This window comes from Zalophus californianus, chromosome 7 (assembly GCF_009762305.2).
Source record: "Zalophus californianus isolate mZalCal1 chromosome 7, mZalCal1.pri.v2, whole genome shotgun sequence".
In the NCBI taxonomy this organism is placed as follows: domain Eukaryota; kingdom Metazoa; phylum Chordata; class Mammalia; order Carnivora; family Otariidae; genus Zalophus; species Zalophus californianus.
In genome coordinates this window covers 75112761-75130894 of record NC_045601.1, presented here as the reverse complement: position 1 = coordinate 75130894, position 18134 = coordinate 75112761, and the positions used below count along the sequence as shown (strand labels likewise).

The window sequence follows — 18134 nt, the reverse complement described above, 5'->3', positions numbered from 1 at the left end:
ACTGTTCAAAATCTTTGGGATACAGCAAAGGCAGTCCTGAGAGGAAAGTATTTAGCAATACAAGCCTTTCTGAAGAAACAAGAAAGGTCTCAAATACACAACCTAACCCTACACCTAAAGGAGCTGGAGAAAGAACAGCAAATAAAGCCTAAACCCAGCAGGAGAAGAGAAATAATAAAGATCAGAGCAGAAATCAATGAACTAGAAACCAAAAGAACAGTAGAACAGATCAACGAAACTAGGAGCTGGTTCTTTGAAAGAATTAACAAGATTGATAAACCCCCGGCCAGACTGATCAAAAAGAAAAGAGAAATGACCCAAATCAACAAAATCATGAATGAAAGAGGAGAGATCACAAGCAACACCAAAGAAATACAAACAATTATAAGAACATATTATGAGCAACTCTATGCCAGCAAATTAGATAACCTGGAAGAAATGGGTGCATTCCTAGAGATGTATCAACTACCAAAATTGAACCAGGAAGAAATAGAAAACCTGAACAGACCTATAACCACTAAGGAAATTGAAACAGTCATCAAAAATCTCCCAAGAAACAAAAGCCCAGGGCCAGATGGCTTCCCAGGGGAATTCTATCAGACATTTCAAGAAGAATTAATACCTATTCTCCTGAAACTGTTCCAAAAAATAGAAATGGAAGGGAAACTTCCAAACTCATTTTATGAGGCCAGCATTACCTTGATCCCAAAACCAGACAAAGACCCCATCAAAAAGGAGAATTACAGACCAATATCCTTGATGAACATGGATGCAAAAATTCTCACCAAAATACTAGCCAATAGGATCCAACAGTACATTAAAAGGATTATTCACCATGACCAAGTGGGATTTATTCCTGGGCTGCAAGGCTGGTTCAACATCCGCAAATCAATCAACGTGATACAATACATTAACAAAAGAAAGAGCAAGAATCATATAATCTCTCAATAGATGCAGAAAAAGCATTTGACAAATTACAACATCCTTTCTTGATCAAAACTCTTCAGAGTATAGGGATAGAGGGTACATACCTCAATATCCTAAAAGCCATCTATGAAAAACCTACAGCGAATATCATTCTCAATGGGGAAAGGCTGAGAGCTTTTCCCCTAAGGTCAGGAACGCGGCAGGGATGTCCACTCTCACCACTGCTATTCAACATAGTATTAGAAGTCCTAGCCACAGCAATCAGACAACAAAAAGAAATCCAAGGCATCCAAATCGGCAAAGAGGAAGTCAAACTCTCACTCTTTGCAGATGATATGATACTGTATGTGGAAAACCCAAAAGACTCCACCCCAAAACTGCTAGAACTCATACAGGAATTCAGTAAAGTAGGAGGATATAAAATCAATGCACAGAAATCAGTGGCATTCCTATACACCAACAACAAGACAGAATAGAGACAAATCAAGGAGTCTATCCCATTTACAATTGCACCCAAAACCATTAGATACCTAGGAATAAATCTAACCAAAGAGGCAAAGGATCTGTACTCAGAAAACTATAAAATACTCATGAAAGAAATTGAAGAAGACACAAAGAAATGGAAAAACGTTCCATGCTCATGGATTGGGAGAATCAACATTGTGAAGATGTCAATGCTACCTAGAGCAATCTACACATTCAATGCAATCCCCATCAAAATAGCATCCACTTTTTTCAAAGAAATGGAACAAATAATCCTAAAATTTGTATGGAACCAGAAGAGACCCAGAATAGCCAGAGGAATACTGAAAAAGAAAAGCAAAGCTGGCGGCATCACAATTCCGGACTTCCAGCTCTATTACAAAGCTGTCATCATCAAGACAGTATGGTACTGGCACAAAAACAGACACATAGATCAATGGAACAGAATCGAGAGCCCAGAAATGGACCCTCAACTCTATGGTCAACTCATCTTTGACAAAGCAGGAAAGAATGTCCAATGGAAAAAAGACAGTCTCTTCAACAAATGGTGTTGGGAAAATTGGACAGCCACATGCAGAAGAATGAAACTGGACCATTTCCTTACACCACACACAAAAATAGACTCCAAATGGTTGAAAGACCTAAACGTGAGACAGGAGTCCATCCAAATCCTAAAGGAGAACACAGGTAGTAACCTTTTCGACCTTAGCCGCAGCAACTTCTTCCTAGAAACATCGCCAAAGGCACGGGAAGCCAGAGCAAAAATGAACTAGTGGGATTTCATCAAGATAAAAACCTTCTGCACAGCAAAAGAAACAGTCCACAAAACCAAAAGACAACCGACAGAATGGGAGAAAATATTTGCAAACGACATATCAGATAAAGGGCTAGTATCCAAAATCTATAAAGAACTTATCAAACTCAACACCCAAAGAACAAATAATCCAATCAAGAAATGGGCAGAAGACATGAACAGACATTTCTCCAAAGAAGACATCCAAATGGCCAACAGGCACATGAAAAAGTGCTCAACATCACTCGGCATCAGGGAAATCCAAATCAAAACCTCAATGAGATACCACCTCACACCCGTCAGAATGGCTAAAATTAACAAGTCGGGGAACGACAGATGTTGGCGGGGATGTGGAGAAAGGGGAACCCTCCTACACTGTTGGTGGGAATGCAAGCTGGTGCAACCCCTCTGGAAAACAGTATGGAGGTTCCTCAAACAGTTGAAATTAGAGCTACCGTTCGATCCAGCAATTGCACTACTGGGTATTTACCACAAAGATACAAATGTAGGGACCCGAAGGGGTACGTGCACCCCAATGTTTATAGCAGCAATGTCCACAATAGCCAAACTGTGGAAAGAGCCAAGATGTCCATCGACAGATGAATGGATAAAGAAGAGGTGGTATATATACACAATGGAATATTATGCAGCCATCAAAAGGAATGAGATCTTGCCATTTGCAACGACGTGGATGGAACTGGAGGGTGTTATGCTGAGTGAAATAAGTCAATCAGAGAAAGACATGTATCACATGACCTCACTGATATGAGGAATTCTTAATCTCAGGAAACAAACTGAGTGTTACTGGAGTGGTTGGGGGTGGGAGGGATGGGGTGGCTGGGTGATAGACATTGGGGAGGGTATGTGCTATGGTGAGCGCTGTGAATTGTGCAAGACTGTTGAATCACAGATCTGTACTTCTGAAACAAATAACGCAACATATTTTAAGAAAAAAGAAAAAGAAGAAGATAACAGGAGAGGAAGAAAAGGGGAGTATGTCAGAGGGGGAGACGAATCATGAGAGATGATGGAATCTGAAAAACAAACTGAGGGTTCTAGAGGGGAGGGGGTAGGGGGATGGGTTAGCCTGGTGATGGGTATTGAGGAGGGCACGTTCTGCATGGAGCACTGGGTGTTATGAACAAACAATGAATCATGGAACACTTCACCAAAAACTAATTATGTAATATATGGTGATTAACATAACAATAAAAAATTAAAAAAAAAACAGGTGAAGCCCACAAAAAAAAAAAAAAAAGTTTATATAGATGCCTTTACTGGGTTCAGTCATGTACCCAGTACAGGTAGCCTCCACACCACGTTTCTATCTCAAGGCTGTATCCTCAGACCAGCTTCTGGGAGCAGGGAAGGCAAGCATATCACACATTCTAAGGACAGGGAAGGAAGTGGGGAGCCTCCAGTTGCCTGGGTCCAGCTCATGGCTCAACAGGCAGTCGCATCTTCTTGATGACCTCCAACAGCAAGTGGGACTTTATAGCCAAGGAGCAGGGTCGGAGTCAGAGGAGGAAAATGAGTCTAAAAGGAAACATCACGGGTAACAGGATTCTTGTTGAAGATAGATTGGGGTGTCCAGATGATGATGAGGAGGCTGATCAGATATGGAGGGTGGTCAGTTACTGAAGGTGTGGGTTTCTGGTTAAGCTGATATAGCAGGGTTCTTGATAAAACTACATTTTAGCAGAAAGTGCACAGGTGGGCCTAGGAGAGGATTCAGAAGTTTTACTAAAGTTCAGTCAAGCAAAGAAACTTTGTCACCAGGTTTTGCTTAGCTAGGACAGAAATACGAACTGTAAGATTGAATGAATGGGTCCAGTTTATGAAAAGACTTTAGTCATATGATTAAGGGGGCTATGTTTCATTTTTAAGTAATTATTACGATTATAGCAATGATAGAGTATTTTTTAGGTGTTAAGTAAGCCCTGGTCTAAAGTGCTTCTTGTGGACTAAAGTTTACTTTCAGAGTTTCCAGCAGGGCGTATGCCCAAACTGTTTTGCTGTGTAAAATAAATTGGCTCTTAGAAAGCTGAAGGTGGTGAAAGTAGAAGGTTGTTATAATAGCCCAGGTGGAAACTATTCAGGAGACATGGTTAAAAGACCATTCTGAAAGATAGGGCCTACCACAGTCAACTTTGAGAGGGGGTGAGGGGGGTGGTGAATTTATAGATAGATTTGAACAAGAAGAGGAAATAAGGCCAAAGTGCAAGCTTGTGTGATTGGGAAGATGACAGTACTGTTTCAGTAATGAAGTAAAAACAAACAATAATAATTGCAGTGCCTGACCGGTTATATTTCTAGTGTTGGAGGGATATCCTAAAAAAATGTAAGAGCAGAGTGTGAAACAAAGTGAGGAGAAGTGTAATAATAATGATAATAGTTCATGGTTTATCAGTGTTTCGGAGGATACCCAGTTTTTGTAAAGAGACTCTGAATAAAGATTTTACAATAAGCAACACCGTATTTTGGTTCTGATTCTGTTAGGTGCTTTCAGAATCTACTAAAATATCTAGAGTTAATTCTCTTTTCTTGCCAGGTAGGTAACACCTCAGCACGGTTCTTTTGTTTATTCATGATATTAATACTGTTGTTCTGTTTTCATTTAAACCTTAAAACATGATACAAGATGCCCATTGGAAGAGATAATAGAAGCAGAGGCAGGGGTGCCACAGGTAGTTTCCCATTTTTCTCTGTGAAGTATCTTGATATCTTCAAAATTAATTATAGCTGCTTTCCTTTGCTCATTAAGGGATTTAACCCTTGCAGTGCTACTTCCTGTCCAGCACCATACTTTCATAACTTTGGGTAAACTGATGTGCAGACACATGCATGGTTTGTGTCCAATGTGAATCCTTTTTTGTATGTTCCTATATGTACAATTACTCAGCTAAAATGTTAGTTTCTTCTTGCTCATGTAATACTGTGATCTTATTCTTTAGATGCATAGGCAACAGTTGAATTTGCATCTTTGTGTTTTCCTCATGATTTCACTTTTGGAACAGTTTTAATAAAATTTACAAAGAAGACATCCAAATGGCCAACAGACACATGAAAAAGTGCTCAACATCCCTCGGCATCAGGGAAATCCAAATCAAAACCTCAATGAGATACCACCTCACACCAGTTAGAGTGGCTAAAATTAACAAGTCAGGAAACGACAGATGTTGGCGGGGATGTGGAGAAAGGGGAACCCTCCTACACTGTTGGTGGGAATGCAAGCTGGTGCAACCAATCTGGAAAACAGTATGGAGGTTCCTCAAACAGTTGAAAATAGAGCTACCATAGGATCCAGCAATTGCACTACTGGGTATTTACCACAAAGATACAAATGTAGGGATCCGAAGGGGTACGTGCACCCCAATGTTTATAGCAGCAGTGTCCACGATAGCCAAACTGTGGAAAGAGCCAAGATGTCCATCGACAGATGAATGGATAAAGAAGAGGTGGTATATATACACAATGGAATATTATGCAGCCATCAAAAGGAGTGAGATCTTGCCATTTGCAATGACGTGGATGGAACTGGAGGGTGTTATGCTGAGTGAAATAATTCAATCAGAGAAAGACGTGTATCCTATGACCTCACTGATACGAGGAATTCTTAATCTCAGGAAACAAACTGAGTGTTGCTGGAGTGGGGGTGTGTGGGAGGGATGGGGTGGCTGGGTGATAGACATTGGGGAGGGTATGTGCTATGGTGAGCGCTGTGAATTGTGCAAGACTGTTGAATCACAGATCTGTACCTCTGAAACAAATAATGCAATATATGTTAAGAAAAAAGAAGATAGCAGGAGGGGAAGAATGAAGGGGAGTAAATCGGAGGGGGAGACGAACCATGAGAGACGATGGACTCTGAAAAACAAACTGAGGGTTCTAGAGGGGAGGGGGGGTGGGGGGATGGGTTAGTCTAGTGATGGGTATTAAAGAGGGCACGTTCTGCGTGGAGCACTGGGTTTTATGCGCAAACAATGAATCATGGAACACTACATCAAAAACTAATGATGTAATGTATGGTGATTAACATAATAAAGAAAATTTACAAAAGAAAATAAAACTCTGCATGGGATTTTTTGTTGTTTAGAAAAAATTACATCTTTTTTCACAGGCTAGAAAATTGGTTTACAGATACTCATTTAAACACACTGGGAAATACAGAAAAACTTGTACTGTTCGGTATATATAATATAACATTTTTTTATGTTCATGTAACAACCAGTCTCTATTTTTAAATTGGATACTATAATTGATGGTGTGTCACTTATTTTAAAAATGCTGAGAACATTACTATTATTTTAAAAATGATTAAATTTTATTTTCTTGGAAATAAATGTTTAATATGGTGGGTTTAAGTGTATAGTAAATTATTTTTGCTTTTTTTTAACATTTTTTCTAGTAGTTTCAGTTAAGAGTATATTTCTTTCAAAGGTTATGCAAACTCATTTGTCATTGTTAAATGAAGAATAATACTCAGCGACTAATGAGCATATTTATTTTGAGAAGGATACTTTCTGAAAAGGGATGTTTTAAATAAAGTTGAGGAAGTACTTGGTAGGATAGCTAACATTAGTGTTGTCCTTCATCTTGTGTTTCATATCTTTCTTTTTAATCATTCTGTATAGTCACACACTCATTGTTACTTACATTATCTCACATTTTACCTTCTATTTATAAAAAAACAAGCAGTGTTTTTTTTCCTAATAATTGAAAACAAAACGAGAATATGGTTGATCTAAATAATTTAGATTTCCTTTAAGTATATTATGCTGACACTTACTCTCAGGCTGACTTACTCTTGCCACCTAAAAAGTTAGTTTCATTTCCCACCACCAAATTCAATCAGTGTATATATAGGGAAATCAAATGGATTTTAATATTAGCAAATACTAAACATTAAAAAGATATGTTTGAAAAAAGCATTCTGAATCCCAAAGCCAAATTTTTTGTTTGACATTCTCAGTTTTAGATTATTCACTCTACTTCTTTCTATGTGGTTGATACAAATATATGACTAAATCGGAATATGTAATTGAATCATCAGTGATGTCCACAGATTTCATAAAAATGTGGGTAATTTCTTTGAAATATTTTCTTTCTGAACTATTATTTTGTCCCCCCATAACAGCCCTCATGAATTCTATCTCCCTTTCCCGAGAAAAAAACAACCTGTCTTTACTGGGTCTTGTTGGGTGCTTCATAATAAAATTTCTAACCTTGAACATACCCCTAATCCAACAGGAATCTTGACATCATCCTTAATTTAGGGACTGCCACACCTATAATTCTGTTTTTGGATGCACAATCCAACCTGCAGCACCTCTAGGATTAATCCCATATGAGAGCATATTTTTACCTTTTTGGTATTGTCTTCTCAGGAGTAGGTTGTGTTCTTATACATCCTGTATAGAGTGCTCCTTCCACCATGGTCATTTATTGAAATAGGATCACTGTTTTACAGATAACCAAACAAAACCCTCATATCAGAATTTATAGTTATTTCTCCTTATGCTTTAACCTACACACTTTTAGTATTGAGCAGTGATGTAGGTTTGGGGTATTCAGAGTTAAGCTTTGGTTCTTGTCCCTAAGCCAAGGTCTAGAAGGAATGACAGAAATATATGTCCTTGCACCATTATAGTATTTTATAAAGTAAGTGGAATAGGAAAAGAAAGAACAATGTCTAAAAAATGAGTTAAAGAGTCAGGAAAGGCTATATAGCCTGAACAGGTTTTTGAAAAGTTGACCAAGAGAGGAGAGGTAGGATATGTCAGGCAGAAGAATTAAAGAGTTGTGATAAAAAAAAAAAAAATTGTTGAGGGGCGCCTGGGTGGCTCAGTGGTTGAGCATCTGCCTTCGGCTCAGGTCATGATCCTGGGGTCCTGGGATCGAGCCCCACATCGGGCTCCCTGCTCTGCGGGAAGCCGGCTTCTCCCTCTCCCACTTCCCCTGCTTGTGTTCCCTCTCTCGCTGTGTCTCCCTGTCAAATAAATAGATAAAAATCTTAAAAAAAAAAAAAAAAAAGATAGTTGGGAAAGGCAGTGATTATGGACCGGGCCTAGGTGTCAGCCAGCCAGAGTTCTTCCTGGTTCCTCCTCTTAACTTTGTGTGAAACCTCAAACACCAGAACGTTCATATGTACATGGCTGCATGAGTGTACTTGCCTCTTGGATTTGTTATGAACATTACATGAGATAATTTATGTAAAAGGGCTTAGCATGGTGCGTGCTACACAATGTCAGTGTGAGCTATTAGTAAGCATCATCAACTTGAATAATGTTTGGGCAGTATTTATTTGGCTGCTATGGTTTGGGGACAGGATATTACCTTTAACTCAAGGGCATATGTTTCACTGTTACAGCTATTAACATTTGAAGCTTACAAAAGAATCCTAGCTACCCATTAATGAATTATTCTAGGTGGTAATATGTGCTCACACTGTTCTATTTTCTGAATTACTTTTCTTCATGATGTTTATGTGCCACAAAAATCAGAGTTTAAAGCTAGAAGAAATCTTTAGTTATCCTTTTTATAGAATTTGGACTATTTGTAATAGATAATTTTTTATATATTGATTAATTTTACTATCTTTTTTCCAAGCAAATAAAACTTGCTGTTTGTCATCTAGTTAGAATTGTGGGATTTTTTATTTTTTGAATCTTAGGTTTTATTTTTATAATTTTCACCAAGATCAAAAGTGAAAATATAAATATATAATTAAAATGCAGTAAAACTCTTTGTCAGAATTTTCTCCAACTAAAGATTTGCATTTAATTAATTTTAAAAGCTTTTAAAATTAATTGCGTCCCTGGGAGTATCATACATTTCCTTTCATGAGGCTCGAATGACATCCTCTATATTTAAGTAGGTATGCTAAATAAAGATGCTAAACTCAGCTAATTTTTTAAAACGTAACTGGACAAAGCACATTTTTTTAATAGGTGTTCTTAGGAGAATCTTTCAATTTTTTAAAGTACTTAATAACCACATGAATATAGTCTGTTTAAAGGGAGTGAGGTCAAGTGTGGCTATCGATTAAAAAATAGAAGTGTAGTTTTGCTCTTTTCTCCAAAGCTTTTCTCAGGAAAAAAAACAAAGCAAAATGGTTTGTGAGCTGTGTTCACATTGATAGATACATTTATTCAAAAACATATTTGAGGGCCTATTATGTATCAGCCACTTTTATGGGTCCACTGATTCAAGAATGAACAAGTCCATTATTGGACGTTGGCTTCTGACCTCATGGCATTTGCATTCCATTAAGGGATGGTAGATAGGAAACATGCAAACAATGGGAAATTTCAGATTGAAGTGCTAGAAAGGAAATAATGTGATATTCTAAAGTAGATGTTAAGACTGTGGGCTTGGCATAGGCCACTTGACATGGACTGTTCAGAAAAGGCTTTTCTCAGGGTTTGATATTACTTGGAGGATGGAAAGGAATTTGTCACACAGAGTTGACCTAAGAGTCTTCAGGTACAGAGAATAGCAAATATAAAATGCCCTACAATGCAAAAAATATTTGTGTGTTTAGTTTGGATATTCTCATAATGACATAATACGATTTTAAAAGATCTCTGGCTTCTCTGTGGAGAATGAATTATAAGGGCTTAAGAGTAGAAACAGGATTTGGTGGTGGAGTGGATTGGACTCTAAGCAGAATAATAGAAAAGGAAAAATGGTGGTGGAGACATTTAGGATATATTCTTAAATGCTATTTGAAGCTATAGGACTAGAGAAGAGAGTTCCTGATTGAGCCTTGAAGTACTTAATGTATCACATAATATTTCTATACCTCAGTCTCTCTAAATGTGGACAGTAATAATGCATACTTCATAGGCTCAAATAGGATTAAATTGATTAAAATAATGCAAAGCATTTAAATAGTCCCTGGCATGTTGTAAGCCACAGCATAAGGTTAGCTAAGATGCTGCTATCTCTGCTGCATCAGAGGTCTTACCTGAGAAGGTAGTTAGGACTAGAAGGCAGTCAGATGTGCAGAGTAAAGCTGAAGATCTGTTGATCACAAATTTGGAGTTTTTTAGAGTGCATACCATTTTGAAGGTTTGAGATGGGGTCAGATGAGGGGACGTACAGACCATCAGGGTTCTAGTGGGTACCTTAACTTATTTGTGAAATACCTGGTAGGTGTTTTCTTTTATCCATATTGTTAGCCCTCCTGGGGAATTTCCAGTTTTCTGGAGTAACTGGATTTATGAGTTGACTGAATAAATTATTTGCTAAAGAGTATTAGTGTGTCAGTATTTGAAACCCAGAACTTTTGACCAAAATGAAATAGATTTATTAATAAGTGTCACATTCATTTGTTAAATGGTAACAGTTAATGATAATTTTTCATTTAGTCAAAAAAGTTTGGAAAGAGTATACTATTTATATTTATATAAAGCATTTTTTAAAGTACTTTTTCATTCATAATCAACAAGTAGAGTTTTTCCCCCTGAACTGCATGGTACTTTATTTACATACTTGGAATGTGATAAAACTCTTGGAAAGTTCCCAGATATATCTGTGGAATTGGCTAATACTGAATAGTCCTTTGTCTCTTCAGCCCTCCTCTGACTTTTCATTGGCAAAGGAGAGAGGGAAGCAGGGAACTCAGCTAGTAATAAGCAAATCAGCCGAAGTATCTGTGTGTGTTTATTTTCTGAAATTAGGTCTACTTATTTTTTATAATGATTTAAACAAATTTTTTAAAAGTTCAGATGGTCTGTTGAAATGTTTTCTTTCTTAAATTTTGCCTTTTCACCCTGTAAAATATGAATACCCTCATAATTTTCATAGGGCCTAATTTGCCTAGAGAAATCTATGCCTTTTTTAATAGCTACTTTGTTTCACTTTATATTTGAATGAGACAAAAACACTACACTAAATCATGCTTTATTGCAATTCAGGTCCAATTTATGTGAGTTATAAGTTTGAAAGAACAGCTAAATTGTCAAGGGATATGATTATAGATTAAGTCAAAAAAACCTGCTTATTAACAGCTCCAGAAAGAAAAATTTTTTTTAACAAGCATAACTTTTTTTGTTAAAGTGTTATATTAGTTTCAGGTGTACAATATAGTGATTCAACAATTCCATACTGAAAGAAAAGTTATAAATGCCACTTTGACTTTACCTGCATCACTTTAAGAAAAAACAAATCACAATTTTTCTTTTATTTACATTTTCAAGTTTCCTAGTTATGTTAGTTACTGTATCTACCAGGAAATAGGTTTTGGGTTTTTTGTTTTGTTTTTTCGTGTTGTTTTTTTTTTTAAGATTTTATTTATTTGACAGACAGCGAGAGAGGGAACACAAGCAGGGGGAGTGGGAGAGGGAGAAGCAGGCTTCCTGCCGAGCAGGGAGCCCGATGCGGGGCTCGATCCCAGGACCCTGGGATCATGGACCTGAGCCGAAGGCAGACGCTTAAAGACCGAGCCACCCAGGCGCCCCAGTTTTTTGTTTTGTTTTAATTTCAAACCTCATCTGATAGAGGTGGTAGAATTGCTTGGTTTCTTGTTTATAGTGATGCAAATGTTCTATATCAATTCTGGTGAGGAATCTTGATTGTTGTGATGGTTTTATGGGTATATACATTAGTCAGAACTCAATAGGTATGTTAAATATGTACAGGTTAATAGAAAAACCCACACATTTGGCAATGATAAATTTTAATTTGCATTCATGAGACAATTGGATATAATTTAGTGAGTCTTCAGTTTTCCATTTTACTACCTTTATTAAGTTCAAAGCGATATCTGGTTCTTAATTATTAGTCCGTAAAATTAGCATACTTGCTTCCTAGTACTGTTTTGTTTTTATTGGTTCTAATGGTGGCAATAACTTTTTAGAGCATTTTCTATGTGCTAGGCACTCTGATAAGTTTAATATGTTTTTTATTTAGTTTTGACAACTATTGAGCTAAGTATTATCATCTTGTTTTACAGATGAGGAAACTGAACTTTGACATCTTACCCAAGGTCATACAGCTAAGTGTTAAAACTAGGATTTGGATCCCCAGTTGTCTTGACTTTAAGTCCTGTGCTTTGAGACCCTGCCTCCCACTATCTTTGTGGGCTGGGTGGGGGGGAGATGGTTCTACAGAAAACTGTTTTATTATTGAACATGTGCATTTTTTGCCAGCTGTTACTACATTTCTGGAGAAGAGGCAGTGTATAAAGTTTCCTTGATCCAATATGGGAAATGCTTTATTTGCATTATGATCTAAGCCAATGGTGCTCAAAGTGTGATTTGTGGACCATTTACAAATTCTTTGTTAAGGAAACGTGAGATAAATACAGGTGAACGTAAGCATTAGACATTTTTTTTAAGATGTATTTATTTGAGAGACAACAAACATGAGTGCACATGGGGGTGAGGGAAGAGGGAAAGAAACTCAAGCAGACTTTGGAGCTCAGAGCCAACACAAGACTCAAACTCAGGACCCTGAGATGATGACCTGAGCCGAAATCAAGAGTGGGACGCTCAACTGACTGAACAACCCAGGTGTCTCTCACGTTTATAGCAATTTGATATCCCTACAACTACATGCATGATTTATATTTATATCAGTAAGCAGTGGATTGGGGGAAAACTGGTTCTTCATCACACTAAGAAGTATTGATCTAAGCCACTTGAAAATAAAATACGGGAAAAAAATATGTGAGAGCTGGAATTTGCATTTATAAATTGGTTGAAAAATTCAAAAGTGATATATCCCTAGACTTCTGATATGTAATGAGTAATTTTATTTTCATTAAAAGTCATTGAGGAAGCATAACCTAATTTCTAGTCCCAGGATTGGACCATCTTTTCACACAAAAGAAAATACCATACATAGCTCTGATGAAACTTCCGCAAAATACCCTTTTTAATTTTTCAGCTGTTTGCATAAGATTTTGCTTTTAATATTCTACCTGATTGTTAAACATGTCCAAACTATATGGATTCTTTTTAGTTACATTTAAATATTTAGATGATTTTTAGCTAAGAAAAAATCAAATTTCTGTTTGTTTTTTTTTAAGATTTTATTTATTTATTTGACAGAGACACAGCGAGAGAGGGAACACAAGCGGGGAAGTGGGAGAGGGAGAAGCAGGCTTCCCGCCGAGCAGGGAGCCTGATGCGGGGCTCGATCCCAGGACTCTGGGATCATGACCTGAGCCAAAGGCAGACGCCCAACGACTGAGCCACCCAGGCGCCCCAAAAAAATCAAATTTCTTAGCTTTTTTAGCTGCAAATACATGAAAGAGTTCTAAACCCCACAAACTTAGCTGGTCATTATTGGTTAGTTTCTTTATACCAAATTTAAAAAGTATGTCTAAAGAATATGTCAGTTGAGGTAAAATTGCCTCAAAATTATATTACTACTCTGATTACAATTAACATACTTTCATTTATAGGAATTACTACTAAATTGATTTTTAGGTTAATTTCCCCATGCACAGATACTATATGTCTTATCTTGAAAATGATGTGTTATATCTTATACTGGCAATATTGCTAAGGAAAAAAAAGTCCTTGTCCGTAAAAATTATATGTGTGCTTTCTCTACCACTATTCTTAGGTTTATTGATTAGAATTTAGTTATTTTATACTACTTTTATATGCTTTCAGATAATCCAGTCAAGTTGACTTTTTTCCCTGAACTTAATTTGGTTTTACAGTTCTTTCTTGTAAGATTTCTCAGAAGCAAAACCAGAAATGATTTAGTTTGTGTTCGTTCTAACCTTCATTCTTTATATGTCATTATGTGTTAATATTTAGCTATTTTATCATGTATCAAAGTTTATGGCTTTAATTGTTTAGTATGTCAGTCTCTTTTTTTGAAGAATTTAAGTGTAATATATCCATTTAATGAAACCATTAGGAATTATTGCATAAGAAGTAATAGGGAAATGGTGAAAAATATAGAATACCAAGACATATATGCTCTATGATCTTAGCTATTTAAAAAATATGCATTAACAATTAAGTAGGTAATCATGTTAATAAACATTGTTATTTGGCAAATATATCCACCTGCTTATTTTCAGTTGTTTGCATTTTATTTAATGCATTTTCTAATATATATTTCTTTTATTTAAAAAAAATTTTTTTTTAAATAGGCTCAGCCCCCAGTGTGGGGCTTGAACTAACAACCCTGAGATTAAGAGTCACACGCTCTTCCAACTGAGCCAGCCAGGCACCCCTATTTCTCTTTTATAAAGTAAAAATCAGTAAAGAGAAATATAAAGATGTTTTTGGCCTTCTAGTTTACCTTTACAATGACCTTTATATTGGCCTATGCTTTTACTTTATTTTTATTGAAATTTGATTGACAATATTATAATAGTTTTAGATGTACAACTGTTGATTCAGCAATTATTACTCAGTGCTTGCCATACAACATTGTTACAGTATTATTGACTATACTTCCTGTGCTGTATTTTTCATCTTTGTGATTTATTTATTTTATAACTAAGTTTATGCCTCTTAATCCCTTTTATCTGTTTCACATATATGCCCACCCACCTCCCTTCTGACAATGACCAGTTTGTTCTTTATTTAAGAGCCTGGTTGGTTTGTTTGCCTGTTTGTTCATTTGTTGATTTTTTAGATTCAACATATAAATGGAATTATATGGTATTTGTCTTTCTCTGACTTAGTTAACATCCAGGCTCATCCATGTTGTCACAAATAGCAAGATCTGATTCTTTTTTATGGCTGAGAAATATTCCTGTGTGTGTGTGTGTGTGTGTGTGTGTGTACCATATCTTCTCTATTCATCTATCCATGGCACTTGTGTTGCTTTCATATCTTGGCTATTATAAATAATGTTGCAATAAACTAGCAGTGTATATATCTTTTCACATTAGTGTTTTCATTTTCTTTGTGTAAATTCCAGTAGTGGAGTTACTGGATCATATGGTATTTATATTTTTAATTTTTTGAGGAGCCTCCATACAGCCATTCCATAATGGCTGTACCAATTTACATTCTCACTAACAGTGCATGAAGGTTCCTGTTCTCCACATTCTCGCTAACACTTGTTATTTCTTGTCTTTTTTTTTTTTTTAATTTAGCCATTCTGACAGTAAAGTGATACCTCATTGTGGTTTTGATTTGCATTACCCTGGTGATTTTGATATTGAGCAACTTTTCATTGTTCTGTTGGCCATCTGTATATCTTTTTTTGGTTTCTACTACCTTAGGGCTTTGTTCTTTTTCTAGCTCTCCTAGGTGTAAGGTTAGGTTGTTTATTTGAGATTTTTCTTTTTTGTTTTTTTTTATTTTTTGAAAATAATCTCCATACTCAATGTGGGGCTCAAACTCAAAACCCCAGGATCAAGAGTCGTATAGTCCACTGACTAAGCCAGCCAGGCACCCCTCTTGTTTTTTTTGATGTAGGCCTGTGTCACCATAACCTTCCATCTTAGAACTGCTTTCTTTTGCTGCATCCCAAAGATGTTGGACTGCTGTGTTTTCATTTTCATTTATCTCCATGTATTTTTTAATTTTATCTTTGATTTCTTGGTTGACCCAGTCATCGTTTAGTAGCATGTTGCTTAGTATCTATGTATGTGTTCTTTCTAGATTTTTTCTTGTAATTGATTTCTAGTTTCATACCATTGTGGGCAGAAAATATGCTTGGTGTGATTTCGGTCTTAAATTTATTGAGACTTGTTTTGTGGCCTAACGTGATGTATCCTGGAAAATGTTCCATGTGCACTTGAAAAGAGTATGTATTCTGCTCTTTTTGGATGGAGTGTTCTGTATATGTTAGGTCCATCTGGTCTAATGTGTCATTCAAAGCCACTGTTTCTTTGTTGATATTCTGTCTGGATGATTTGTCCATTGATTTAAGGAAGGTGTTAAAATCCCCTCCTATTATTGTATTACTGTCAATTTCTCCCTTTATGTCTGCTAACATTTGCATTATTTATTAAGAGAGAAAAGGAGGCAAAGAACTTGTTGGAAGAATTAATAGGTAAACTCCCCTAATTTGTGGAAAGAAACAGACATCCAGGAAATGCAGAGAGCCCCTAACAAGATTAACCCAAGGACATCCACATCAAAACATAATAATTAAAATGGTAGAAAGTAATGATAAAGAGAAAATTTTAAAAGGAGCAAGAAAAAGCAATTACAAACAAGGGAAACCCCATAAGGCTATCAGTTGATTTTTCACCAGAAGCTTTGAAGGCCATAAGGGAGTGGCATGATATAAAGTGCTGAAAGGAAAAAATGTACAACCAAGAATACTCAGTAAGGCTATCATTCAGAACAGAAGATAGTTTCTCAGACAAAAGTTAAAGGAGTTCATCACCACTAAACCAGTTTTATAAGAAATGTTAAAGGGAATTCTTTAACTGGAAAGAAAAGACCATAACTAGAAGAAAATAAAAATTTCACAGGTAAAAGCAAACATGTAGTAAAGGTAGTAAATTAATCACTTGTAAAGCCAGTATGGAGGTGAAAACACAAAAGTAGTAAAATCAGTTATACCTAGAAAAGCCAGCCAAGGGTTACACAAAATAAAAAGGCATAAAATATAACATTATATAGAGAGGGGGGAGTAAAAATTTAGTGCTTTTAGAATTTGTTCAAACTTAAGCAACCATCAACAATATAGACTGCTATATACGCAAAATGTTCTATATGAACCTAACGTTAACCACAAATCCAAAACCTACAATAGATAAACACACAAAAAAATGATCCTGAGAGTAAGAATTCCTCATAGCAGTGAGATCATATGATACATGTCTTTCTCTGATTTATTTCGCTTAGCATAGAGGGACATAAAATGCACATTACTAAAAAGCTACATACTGTGTATTTCCAACAATACGACATTCTGGAAAAGGCAAAACTTACAGACTACAAAGTCAGTAGTTGACAGGGATGATACAGTTGAATAGGTGCAGCACAGAGAATTTTCAGGGCAGTAAAAAAATACGTACGATATTACAGCTATGGATATGTCATTATACATCTGTCAAAACCAATAGAATATACAACATTAACAGTGAACTCTAAGGTAAACTCTAGACTTTGGGTGACTATGATGTGTCAATGTAGGTTAATTAATCCTTGGTAAAGAATGTGCTGTTTTGGTGAGTGATGTTAATGGTGATAATGGGGAGGTTCTGAATGTGTCAGATTAGTGGGCATACGGGAAATCTCTGTACCTTCCTCTCCATTTTGTAGTAAACCTAAAACTGCACTTTAAAAAAACAAGTCTTAAAAAAAAATAAAGGAATCCAAGCATAGCACTAAAGCAAGCCTGAGAGCAAGTGAAGAAGAAAGGAACAGGGAAAAACTACAAAAACAACCAAAAAGCAATTAACAAAATGGCAATAAGTACATACCTATCAATAAATTTAAATGTAAATATACTAAATGCTATAATAAAAAGACCTAGGGTGACTGGATTTAAAAAACAAAAAACAAGACCCATCTCTATGCTGCCTAGAAAAGACTCACCTCAAACCTAAAGACACATAAAGACTAAAAGTGAAGGGATGGAAAAACTGCAAATGGGAGGGAAAAAAGCCGGTGTAACAATACTTATATTAGAAGAAATAGATTTTAAAATGAAGATGGTCTTTTGTGTCCAAAGCATATGTTGCTGTGTGTGTTTGTGCTTATGGTTAAATCCAGTTTTTAAAATTTTTAGAATATACAGATTGATAATAAAACAGCTTGCAGAATTTTTAACTCATTCCCAGTCTTAACTGTTATACTTATGATACTGTGTATGCATCCAGATTGAGCTTAACTATTGTAGGTTATGTGCTGTGCCACATACAAATATTTATGATACATAGTTCCTGCTTTCAAAGATGTCTTCCCTAATAGGTGAATTGCATAGCCAGTTCTTTACAAAACAAATCAATGTTGAAAGGGAAGGTAGTTAAGATTCATTTTGATTCATT

General features: G+C 36.1%; 1 protein-coding gene across 6 annotated transcripts in view; it reads left to right on the top strand.

Moving 5' to 3' along the window:
- Positions 1-18134, top strand: part of DOP1A (DOP1 leucine zipper like protein A) — a 113864-nt gene that overhangs the window by 16268 nt on the left and 79462 nt on the right. For 3 of the 6 annotated variants that reach the window (XM_027600891.2, XM_027600884.2, XM_027600895.2), the window contains exon 2: positions 12162-12194. The exons of 2 other annotated variants lie outside the window; for them this stretch is intronic. The gene's annotated coding sequence lies outside the window, so the exon portion shown is untranslated. Of the gene's footprint in view, positions 1-12161; positions 12195-12245; positions 12721-18134 lie in introns of those variants that run through there. One more of the 6 variants, XM_027600886.2, reaches the window with a different exon arrangement.